The sequence below is a fragment of the Typopeltis vanoorti genome, chromosome 18, assembly GCF_054136105.1.
Source record: "Typopeltis vanoorti isolate ZY-2024b chromosome 18, IOZ_Tvanoo_1.0, whole genome shotgun sequence".
Classification (NCBI taxonomy): domain Eukaryota; kingdom Metazoa; phylum Arthropoda; class Arachnida; order Uropygi; family Thelyphonidae; genus Typopeltis; species Typopeltis vanoorti.
The window spans coordinates 72,740,218-72,751,858 of record NC_143566.1 but is presented as its reverse complement, the minus strand read 5'-3'; positions in this window follow the sequence as shown (position 1 = coordinate 72,751,858).

Sequence of the window (11,641 nt, the reverse complement as noted above, 5' to 3'; positions counted from 1 at the left end):
TATTCATTCAAAAGTACAGTTTTATGCCAAGTAGGATAAAATTAAATAAACTTCTACTATTCTGATACATTAATTGCAGTAAAACATTTTCAAAGTGGCTGCAGTGCGAACAGACTTTTCTTATTTTAAATATCTTTGTGGATATATTGGAATCAATATCAAAGATAAATATATTATTTTTATTGTTTTATTTCCATTGAGATGTCGTAGCAAACGAGCCCTGGACAAGTACAGTTGCATATCGATGAATCATGGATTATGGGGCACTTAAATCTAATGCTTTCTTCTGCGCAAACGCATTCCGTACCATGGACACATTCACCTAAAATGGAACGGTTAATATCATTAATCAAGATAGGATAAAAGTAAAATGATTCATATCATGTAATGCAGGTCAGAATATAAATTATTGTATGTATAAAAAAGGCGAATAAGTCTTTAAAACGAAATAAAAGAATACAGATAAAGCGAGGATATAAATACTTCACCTTAAAAAACTAATTATTAATCCAATTACAAATAATTAAATTCGAAAGGGTCTTTTATATTTTCTAATTGCTAGTGTTGAATTCACGTGCCATCTCTCTTTCTTTTCCGCCCGCGGCGTGTGGTTCATTCCGAAACCTTTGGAAGTCGAATTCATGTCGTTATTATTTATTATTAGAAAAGTTTTCGAGAAGTTAAAATACCAGATTTCAGTCACAGTTAAGAACCGTTTGATGTTTTCTAAAGAAAATTGTTATGCCTGTATGATAAACTATTTAATATTAAATATTAGGTTGATTAGCATTTATGCTTTGAGCAGACATTTAATAATAATAATAATCACATCTGGAAATTCCTACTGTAATACTCGTACAGAAGTCTAATAAGTAGGTTTTGTTAATATGTCAGAGATAATGATACTCTACCTGATTAGATATATTACGTTGATTTAATAACCAATTACAAATCACTCATCGATATTCATGTAAATATTTCAATTTATTTGATCTGCTGCTACAGTGGAAAAATCACTTTTGATTTCTTTCTTGATATTGGGAAAAATAATGTAACACAATAGTGATATTATTGTTACAATTATTAATAGTTCCATCTTTGTCTTTTCAAAATATCTTCGGAAGCTTAAACGTTATAAATTCCTTGAAGAGTTTCATTAATAAAATAAATAATAATGATGATACTAGCTTTTTGTTGTCTGAGTATATCAAAGACAGATTAAAGTTGACCAGTAGAAATTTACGATATGTTACATGTTTGCTAAAACCTTTCTTTATATAAACTTAGAGATAATCCTATCAGTGTTATAAATAAACCAGTTTGATTTTATTAAAAAAATAGTTATAATTTCACACATTATAATGTGTGAAATCAATTAATAGGTTTGTTAATCAAGAACTCTATTTACTGAACCTATAAGTGTAGAATTCAATTCGCTAAATTTGGAGTATACCAGCGTGCTTATAGTAACTACTTTAGTTTTCAGAATTTTAAATCTTCATGATAAGGTTATAAACTAGACTAACATATAATATATACAAAGACAAACTACGCTACATTTCAACAAAATGCCAAAGTGAAAATGATTTAATCAACATTATTGTTACTGGTCTGACTTCTAGTAAAAAACAAAGTACATAAAAAAGTACATCAAAGCTATATTCTGATTATAACATCATCACTTTTATGAAATTAAATTATGAAACCGGATAAGCTAAAACCGATATTTTTATTTCATATTATTAAACATTATATATTTTCATAACGCCTTCTATTTTACCTGAAGTGTCGGTAACAAGTAACATCATTCCGATAAACATAAAGAGGATCGTAATACTGCGCCCAACTGTCGGATTCATCGTTGATAATAATATAGAAATCAGTTGCTCGGAATGGATGAAATACAAAGGAATCTCTCTCTAGGAGTTCAGTACGACTTTCTCGGAATATGAAGAGCGAATCTTTTAAATACATAAATTTTCAGCACGTGCTTTGGAAATGAAAACAGATGGAGCCACCTGTTTTAAATACATATATTTCAGCACGTGCTTCGAACCCTTAAAACAGGGAAAATGAGGTGCTATTAGATTATGATTTATTTCCATATTCTAGATAAAAATCAAGAGGTAGGGAAGAAAATCCTGATTATATGCTGCCGCCTAGTGAGTAAACTTGGAAACAGTTCTTGTTTCTCTTGTATTTCTTTGCAATCACGAAACTGCATCTACGCGATGTTTTAAGAGGTGAGTAAGACCTGGAAAACATATCTCAAGGTTTGAAATGTCACTCTCTTTGAAATGTCTCCAGATTTTATACATTTGTATGAATTTCAGACAATGGTTAGTCGTTTCTATTGATTTTTTCATGTTTTCTGAAATGAGAAATCGGAAAAACGTCTGTTTACTTTTTTGTCTGATATAAACAAGTAAGGAATCTCATCTTTATTGTAATTTTGGTATGCAAATGAATTTGAAAAACGTAGTGAATGGTAAACATGCAATTTTTTAAATAATATGACTGAAGCAAAATAGTGAGAGGGAAACTAAAGTTTTGTTTTGTTTTTAAATTATAAAATATGACATTTGAGTTGATACGCATAGGATATGGTACATTATTGCACGAAATAATAGCATTTGCAATCTCTCTCACGGTCAAGTATGATTGGGTTGTTTATTTTGTCTTCGAAAAACAATGTGGCGTAATGATATTACATCCTTTAACATTTCAGTTGTTCTGGTTTTGTATTGCTGTATTTAAGAAAAAAACAATCGAACTCTCTCCAATAGCACTATGAAAGTTTAAATCAAAACCACTAATAAAATGCTTGGCCATGAGCATGAAAGTCGGAGACATTCATGCTCATGGCCGACATTACGTCTTTTAATTATCGCAATAAAACGGCAGGCCATCTCCGATGTGACTTTTCCTGGGTGGCTGCTAACGTTATGCCCTTTCAGAATGGAATTTTCATTATTTTCATTCATTAGCTTTAATAATAGTTATCGCTGTCTCTCTCTCTCTGTTCTGCCATAATAAATGTTCATAATTCTACTCTCATTTATTAAAACTTACCATATTATGTATTTATTACTGTTATTCTTGGTTACATTATAAACAAATGCACGAAAAAAATGCACGAATGCAGATAATGATTGAAGCAGAACTTGTGTATAAGCATATAGATGTCAAAAAAATCCATACAAGTATGATAGTTGTCATATATTATGCAGATCCTATTGCTATCATAATCATTTAAATATTCATATTATTCTAACAGAGTGAGAGAGATTATGAGAGATTCATCTAATTACATTCTCAATGAATAAAACTTTTGAAAGGCAAAATAAAAGCAAAAAATAACAAACGTGAATAGAAGAATTATCTCTAATTGAATTCAAGAATTGGTGACATGTTCATGTAAGGCGACCTCTTAGTATTATAACAGAAAATGAAAGCTGTATTTTTCCAATTCGTTTGCTTTTCCTCCTAGGATAGAGTAGCTGTATTACTGAATTATTCCTAGTTACTTCTTTCTCGCTTGTTTTCAAAGGAAGATGGCAACACATATCGATAGCTAATGTCGAAATGAATATTACTCATTCAAGGTCCGAGCCAACATTGAGCAAGTATCTCACATTAACATGCAACAGGAAACATTCATTAAACGAAACACATCAATGTCACTTTGACAGACTATATTTCTGTCAATTATACACTCATTTCGTATGCATTTTTCTGCTTCCAGTGATGCAGAATTCCTCTCTTTCTACAACCTCGTGTGTTTCGGTACAGTCTGATGTATTGTTAGCAGCAAGCTAACAAAACTGACGCACAGAATAGCAATTTGATTCGTATTAATTTTTCTCACGTACTTATCATTTATAAGTACATAATATTCTAATTTTCTCCTCTTTTTTCATCTTAAACTCCTGGCAATATTTCTGTTTAATTTTTTAACGGAATAATTTTTATAATCACTACTAGGCGGCCGAGTTAAAGTTTCTAATTCAGGCTTGGAATATAATTACGTTTGATCTCTTTTTCAGTCCGCGCGGTTAGTCTAGTGCAGCCCTTCCCAAACTGTGGGCCGCGGCCCCCTTGGGGGACATAGGTTTTGTTGAGGGGGACCGTGAAATAATGAAAACAAATTTAAAATGTTTTAAGACTAAGTAGATTTTTTTTTTATTTTAAAAGAAACGTATTTAACTTTTATTATTTATTATTTCTTTTTCGTTATTTTTTATATTTTAATGGAAAAATTCACACATTGGTGTTGGTTCTGTTCACAAATTTGCTTCCTGTGTATTTCGGCGCTTAATGAATATTAGTAAATATTGCTTATTCATATGTTTCATTTCAAAGCAGTGGTTAATTGTATTTACTTCGAATGCTCTCCAGGGAAGCTCCAAATCTTCCTGTCCCTTTCATCACAAGCGTTCGTAATCAGGGACTGTTGATATTGACTTTATATACATATCAAAACTCGTTTTATATTATCACTGTCATCCGAGCTTGTTTTCTGTTACCGATAAAAGTTTCGCATATACTTCACACATGAAAAAAGCTTAAACAAGTTCGTGTGGGGAGATAGTAACTTGCTTGCAGTGGTAAACAACACCCTCCCTAACAGGCACTATACTGCCGAGGCAATAAAAACAAGTACTTTTATTATGCCAGTGAATAAGGTATGAGGAGTCTGTGTAATATATTTCTCAACAAATAGTGCAATTAGAGACAACTGGGATAAAAACACACTAATTAATGAATCACATGTCCTCTCATACAGAAACTATGCTGTATAGACTGAAACAAAACCATATGTTGCATGGGCAAACACAGTATCTAACTAAAAACTATTGTTATTAATTAGATGTGTGTGAGTTCGATTTCCCAAGCCAGCAATAAAATTCAACCGGACGTGCTAAAATTCGTGAAAGTGTTAAAACTAAGTAATATATATATATATATATATATATATATATATAATGAATGTTATATATATATATATATAATAAATATTATGGCAGTTTCACATATGAAATTCGGTTGAAGAGAGTTAGCATTTCAAATCAATTGTCAGCTATGCTTTTATCTTTCGGTTGGACGATCTTTAGTTAATAATCTACCTTTGCTGTCTGTTTCGCGTTAGGCTTAATTACCGTAAAGGGAGAAACGTTACGAAAGAGAAAAATGTTCCTGGTCCGGGGATTCCCTTATTCAGGTAATATTCACTAATTTCATGTTATCAGTCTGTGGTTTGCCAGTATCGGTAAGTGGTGATATTATTTGATCTATTCTACGTTAAAAAAATTTAACCCTGAGATGGATCAGTGGCTGATAAAAAATAAAAAAAGTTATCGCGAATAATTAGAAGAAGCAGAAACAGACTCAAAATAAAGGATAGTATTTCATATTTTACCAGAACAGCCCGCATCGTCTTCAGAACCAAACGGTGAGAGACAATAAATGTAATATATGCATTTGATTTTTGCAATATTCGCTGGGTATGTTTTGTATTGAATATAAATAATAAATATTATAATAATATATCTCTCTATTACGATTTTTTTTCGAGGGGGCCGTGAAATATTTTAATTTTTGCAAAGGGGGCCCTGACATCCAAAAGTTTGGGAAGCACTGGTCTAGTGCATTTGCGCTTCGCAACCATATGCGTGCGGAAGGAGTGTCCTAGGTTTGATTCCTGTCAACGACGTGAGGCACTGAAGGATCTTCCATAGCTAACTTAGCCGGTCTTGAGCGGACAGCAGATTTTTTTTTTCGTCCAATTTATCTGGTGTTTTTCATCCCGCAAACCGGTCTGAGGACACACAGATTAGAGTCAAGGATACTGACCGAGCCATAAGTCTGATTGGTCAGCCTATGCCGGTTCCGGAGCCCGGAAAAAATTTAGGGGGACTCAATGGTACCGTAAAAAAAGGGGGGAACGCAATATCATCACAGGGAACTTATTTATTTTTATTTCTTGTTCAATCTATAATACGATAGAATCATATTATTGAGTTGAGGTCTCTCATCTGGCTGTTATTGAGATCAAACTGATAAATTAAAAGGAACGCTTAATTTGAATCCATTAATAATAATAATAATTGTTATTATTATAATTTTTTAAACAATTTTCTTATGTCTTGCATACATATAACAATTAGATTATAAAATTATACAAATCACAAAATTTAAAGATTATAAAAATTACGTACATTTTTTTTTCTCAGATAAATTACATACATTATATGAACACAATCATGCATAACAAATACTTTCTCGTACATAAAGATTTTTTTTAAATAATAATAACAACAATAACTGTTTATAACGTATATTATTATAATATTCGTAATGATGATTATTACACATGTTTTTTAATTATTAATTAACATTTTTTTAAAAATGTTTATCGTTTTATTATTTCTCATTTGTAATAATAACAATTAATAATAGTAATAATAACAATTATTATTTCTCATTAATTTTTATTTATATATATTTTTTATTTTTTATTTTTAAAGTTTGAGAAAGAGTAATTATTCATACAAATTTCTGCATCTGCTTATAAGGATTACTTGTAGATGAGTGAGGCTACTTCGAAGCTTGGGTTAGCTTTTATGAAGGGAGTGGGATTTAGCCTTCACTATTTGTGTTGTTGCTTGGATGCTAGTGATTTGTGATGTGTATATTAGTGTTAATGGTTTCTTAACTTTGTTAATAATAATAATAATAATAATAATAATAATAATAATAATAATAATAATAATAATAATAATAATAATAATAATAGATAATTTAACGATTTTTTATTATTAAAATTATCGTTATATATTATACATTTATTAAACATGCTGTTCTATTTTTTTTTCTTCTTAACAATGAATTGCATATAAATTTTCCTTTGTGTATAATGTATTAATCATAGTTACTGCAGATGATTTATTTTTGAGATTAGCTATTTAGAACTTGCCGTTTCACTTGCCCAAACTTGCATGATCAGAGGCACTTTATACACATTCACTGAACCGAGGGAGTCAAATGCTCTAAGAAGGAATGTCAGATTCATGAAGGATGACAGCGGCAATCTTCTTGATAATTTCTGTTATTATAGCTAGAGGTCACATATTCTGCATCGCCAAATTGTATGCAAAAAAACATCGCTTTTGTTGCAATTTATTGGGTTTTACAGAACTTTTCTATCTCTGATAAAATAACCATCCTACATGCAATGCTGCGTTAGTCACCTTCTAATTGTCTACACCAAAAGTACTTTAATGAGCTAATGCTTCTAACCAACGCAGTTCACCTTTCTACCGTGGAATAGCGTTGTCTTGCGCGGTGGTCTGATTGTGTGATATTCTCATATACATGAAGCTGGCATAAATTTAGGACTTCGGATTGTATTATTGCAATATAATACAGGTTAATAAATGTCTTCTCTTTTGGCACAAATTATATTCCTAGTAGAACATGAGGCTAAACATTATTTTCTAAAAACGATTCTCAGATCATTGCTAGAATCTGTGCCTGATTAGCTGCAGTGTTTTCAACTTATGATCTTTCAGTTGCCATAAAAATGTTTTTTGAATTATTTATTTTTTTATGATTATTTTTATTTACTACCCGAAGTAATTTCAGTTAATATCTATTATCAATAAATAACTCAAGCTTTAATGAATACTATTATCTTAAAACTAGGATGGATGGGGAAAGCACGTGGTTTGAACTTTCGTTTAATGGCCAATGAAAACGCACATCTGCAAAATTAGTGGTAAACCATTATTGTTAATTTCTGGTAATACAGAGAACTATTCACGTATAGTAATAAATCAGATATTTATTACTATCATTGAATCGTTAAACGAAAGTTGCACACGTGCCTTTCCCATCTAGGCTAGTTTTAAGATAATAGTATTCATAAAAGCTTAAGTTACTTATTGATAATAGATATTAACGGATGACGAGGAATTAAATTCACTGGTCAAAGAGTATCAGAAGAATCTCAGATTGGATTATACATCAACTTGTATTTCTCAAAAGATGTAAGTGCCATTCTATTATTCCACGCTTCCTTAATTTTAAGAATCGATAAAAACCGCTAGAGCTCAATGGATTTACAGGAGAGCAAAACTGGATTGTTTATCGGAACGCAATTGTGACACCAAACGTTGTCTTTCCACTTATTTCTCTAAGAAGAGCTATCATGAAACCCGTTTATCTCATTCTCTAGACAGTTCATCTTGGAACTATTTAAAAGAAATTTTAACACTAAGTAAATATTTGCAAGAACAGGAGATAAAGAAACCAAGGCTATCTCTTCCTTTATTTTAACACCTAAAGTTTGGAAACGTTATGTGGATGATGTCTTCATTGTTTGGAGCCATGGACATGAATCCCTTATGGTTTTCCTCGAACATCTCAATAGCCGACATCAAAGTATTAAGTTTACTGCTGAACTTGAAACGGATAATTCCTTGCCTTTTCTTGATGTCAAACTGACTCGCTCTTCTGCTGGTAAACTAAAAATATCGATATATATAGAAAACCCACACATACCAACAGATATCTGCACAGTCAATCCCATCATTTCCCTCCTCATAAGCTTGGAATAATTTCCACCTTGGGACATAGAGCCCGTTCTCTTCTTGATGATCCAAATGAACTGCTTACAGAAATAAACCATCTGAAAACTTCTTTCGAAGTTAATGGATATTCCAAGAAAATCATTAACAAATTCCTTCTTAATCCTCCCAGACATCACTCAGAAGAAACAAATAGATTCAAAAGCAATATATCTATTCCTTACATAAGTACTGTTTCACATAAATTAGCAAAAGTTCTAAAAAAATACAATATCAGAACCTTGTTCACTCCACTTCCAAAGTTCCGTTCCTTAATTAGCCACCCAAAACCTTTTCATCATGAACTCAAATACCATGGCGTATATAAAATATTATGTGACTGCGATATTCCTTATTTCGGGCAGACAGACAAATCCGTCGAAATGCGTATGGAAGAACACATGAGAGACATTACTTACAAGAGACAGCGAGCAAGTGCATTATCAAGTCATATCCTCTTCTCGGCTAATCCTAATGATGATAACCAAAGTCACAAAGTCTGCTGGGAAAAATCTACAAACATCTTCCGTTGCAGTGACGAAATAGAGAGAAAAATTGTGGAATCGAGAGAAATCATCTTCAATCCTGTTCATCTAAATAACAACTTAAGCTACAACCTCCCGGATAGTCATTCAGCTGTAATCATGTACTGGCGTTCACGTGATGCAGCAAGCACGCACTCTCCCAACAATGCAACAAATGAAAGAACAGCTTCAAATACAACTACAACGTTTTCATGCTAATTATGTATAAAGACTGTTTATGTTGTTCACAGTCTTTTAACCCTCAATGTTTAGTGTTTTTTCTTTTATAATGTCACCTGAAGAAGGCTGTTACAGGCCGAAACTAGTAGTGTGTTTATATTAAAACCTTTTTAATTAAATCTCGGTTCTAGTCATTCAATTTTTTTCATAAAACTATGTATGTTAACCGAGTCAATGATCAATCTGTCATATATATATATATATATATATATATATAGAAAGCACAGGTTTTTAATTAAAAATTGTAATTTCTTATTGATTCATAAAGTATACAGTATAGGGTTATGCATGGAATAGCATATCGGGTAAATGGCCTCCACGGTTTGCTGGCACATACGCAATCTTTTGTCGAAATTTTCCATGACCATTTTGCTCGTTTATACAGCGTTGATACAGCGCTCAATTTCCTCCTTCAAGGCGTTGGCGATCGTGGGCTTGTTGGCATAAACCTTAGACTTCAAAAAACCGCAAAGAAAAAAGTCCAACGGTGTTAAGTCACATGATCTGGGCAGCTAATTCTGATCACCTAAACGGGAAATTACACGATCAGGAAATGACTCATGCAGTAATTGAATTGTTTCTCGGGCTGTATGGCATGTGGCACCGTCTTGTTGAAACCACATGTCGTCCACATCCATATGTTATAATTTAGGCACAAAAAACTGGATTATCATGTCGCGATAGCGAGTACCATTAACTGTTATTGCCTTACCAGCTGTATTTTCGAAGAAGAATGAACCGATGATGCCTCCAGCTCAAAATCCGCACCAAATAGTGACACGTTGTGGATGCATTTGTTTCTCAACAATCACTCGTGGATTTTCTGAACCCCAAATGCGACAATTTTGTCGATTAACGAAGCCATCAAGATGAAAATGAGCCTCATCGCTGAAGATGATTTTGTTCGAAATATAAGCATCCACTTGTTGTTGTTCCATAATCCATTCAAAGAACTCTCTTCGCTGTGTGTGGTCATTTTTAATAACCCTGAACTGTCAGCTATCACGCTGTCTTTTTTTTTCGTTGGCAACACTTTACCGCACAAATGGCGCTAAATTTAAATCTTGCATGAATTTTGGGCCACCCTGTATATATCCCACTTTCTCCCTCTCTTTCACGCATACTCATACGAAAAGTATTATTTTTAATTATCAGGTTTTTTGAATGCTGTGCACTCTATTAAAATTATAAGGTTTTCAAGAATATCAATTTTTTTTTTAAATCCATTTTTTTAAAAGTTATTCTGCAGAACAATTTCGTAGCTGAAAAATACACAGTGTTGCAAAAATGTAAGAAGTATATTTTTTCTGAGAACAACCGAAATAAAATATACTTAGCATAACGAACGCATAAAGTTATACTCACCGTAAACGGGCTATATGTGTAGTTGTATTCAGTACCGTTAATGGCATGTGCTTTAGAACGAAATGGCTTTCAGCAGAATGATGGAAAGTCATCCATACTAATCATCATGCAGCTCATGTGTTGGCTGCATATTGAGACCAATTAAAAATTTAACTTGCATTAATGAAAGGGTGAAGAAAGTAAGGAACAATCAAGCATATTAAATAAACCTGCAGAAAGGAACGAGGTTACTGAAAAATGAAATGCGTGTGATTCCCGCGAAGAAATAATTAGTAAATTCTGCTGCACACGAGTTTAATAGGTTATGCAGACGTTTTCTAGAAGGTTAAACACTTAACCATTTTAGCTATGTTTTCCATGGAACGGAGTAAATAGTTTTCCCCCTTCCAATTGGTAAAAGTGGATCCAAAAAGGCTGTAAAATAATTTCGATTTCTGTGCTTAGCTCGTCGTGAAGGCTGATAGATCCTTGGAAATCTCTAATCTGAAGAGACAAATCACCATTTCAAACAATTTATGGATATGTTTATATATGTATGAAAATTTCAGGAAACCTTTATTTACGTGAATGTTGTCTCGCATGGTGAGCGTGGTAGCAGCGGCGTATTGTCTGAGTGACTATCTCTCCTGATTCAATAAGATTTGAGATAAGAAAATGAACATGAAATGTTATGTTAATATTCTAAATTCCTGATTGCAAACTTGGGATTTCTTCGAAACCAATGCGTTTAATGTCAGTGAAGTGACTCCACTAAATGGAAATAACCATTATTAGTAAAGGATTTGACCGTTCCGTAGCGTAGTTGGAAGAACTACACTACATCAACCCCTCCACTCAAAACAGATTATGTTCGATTCTCGTAGTGACAAGGAGAATCTGTGTAAC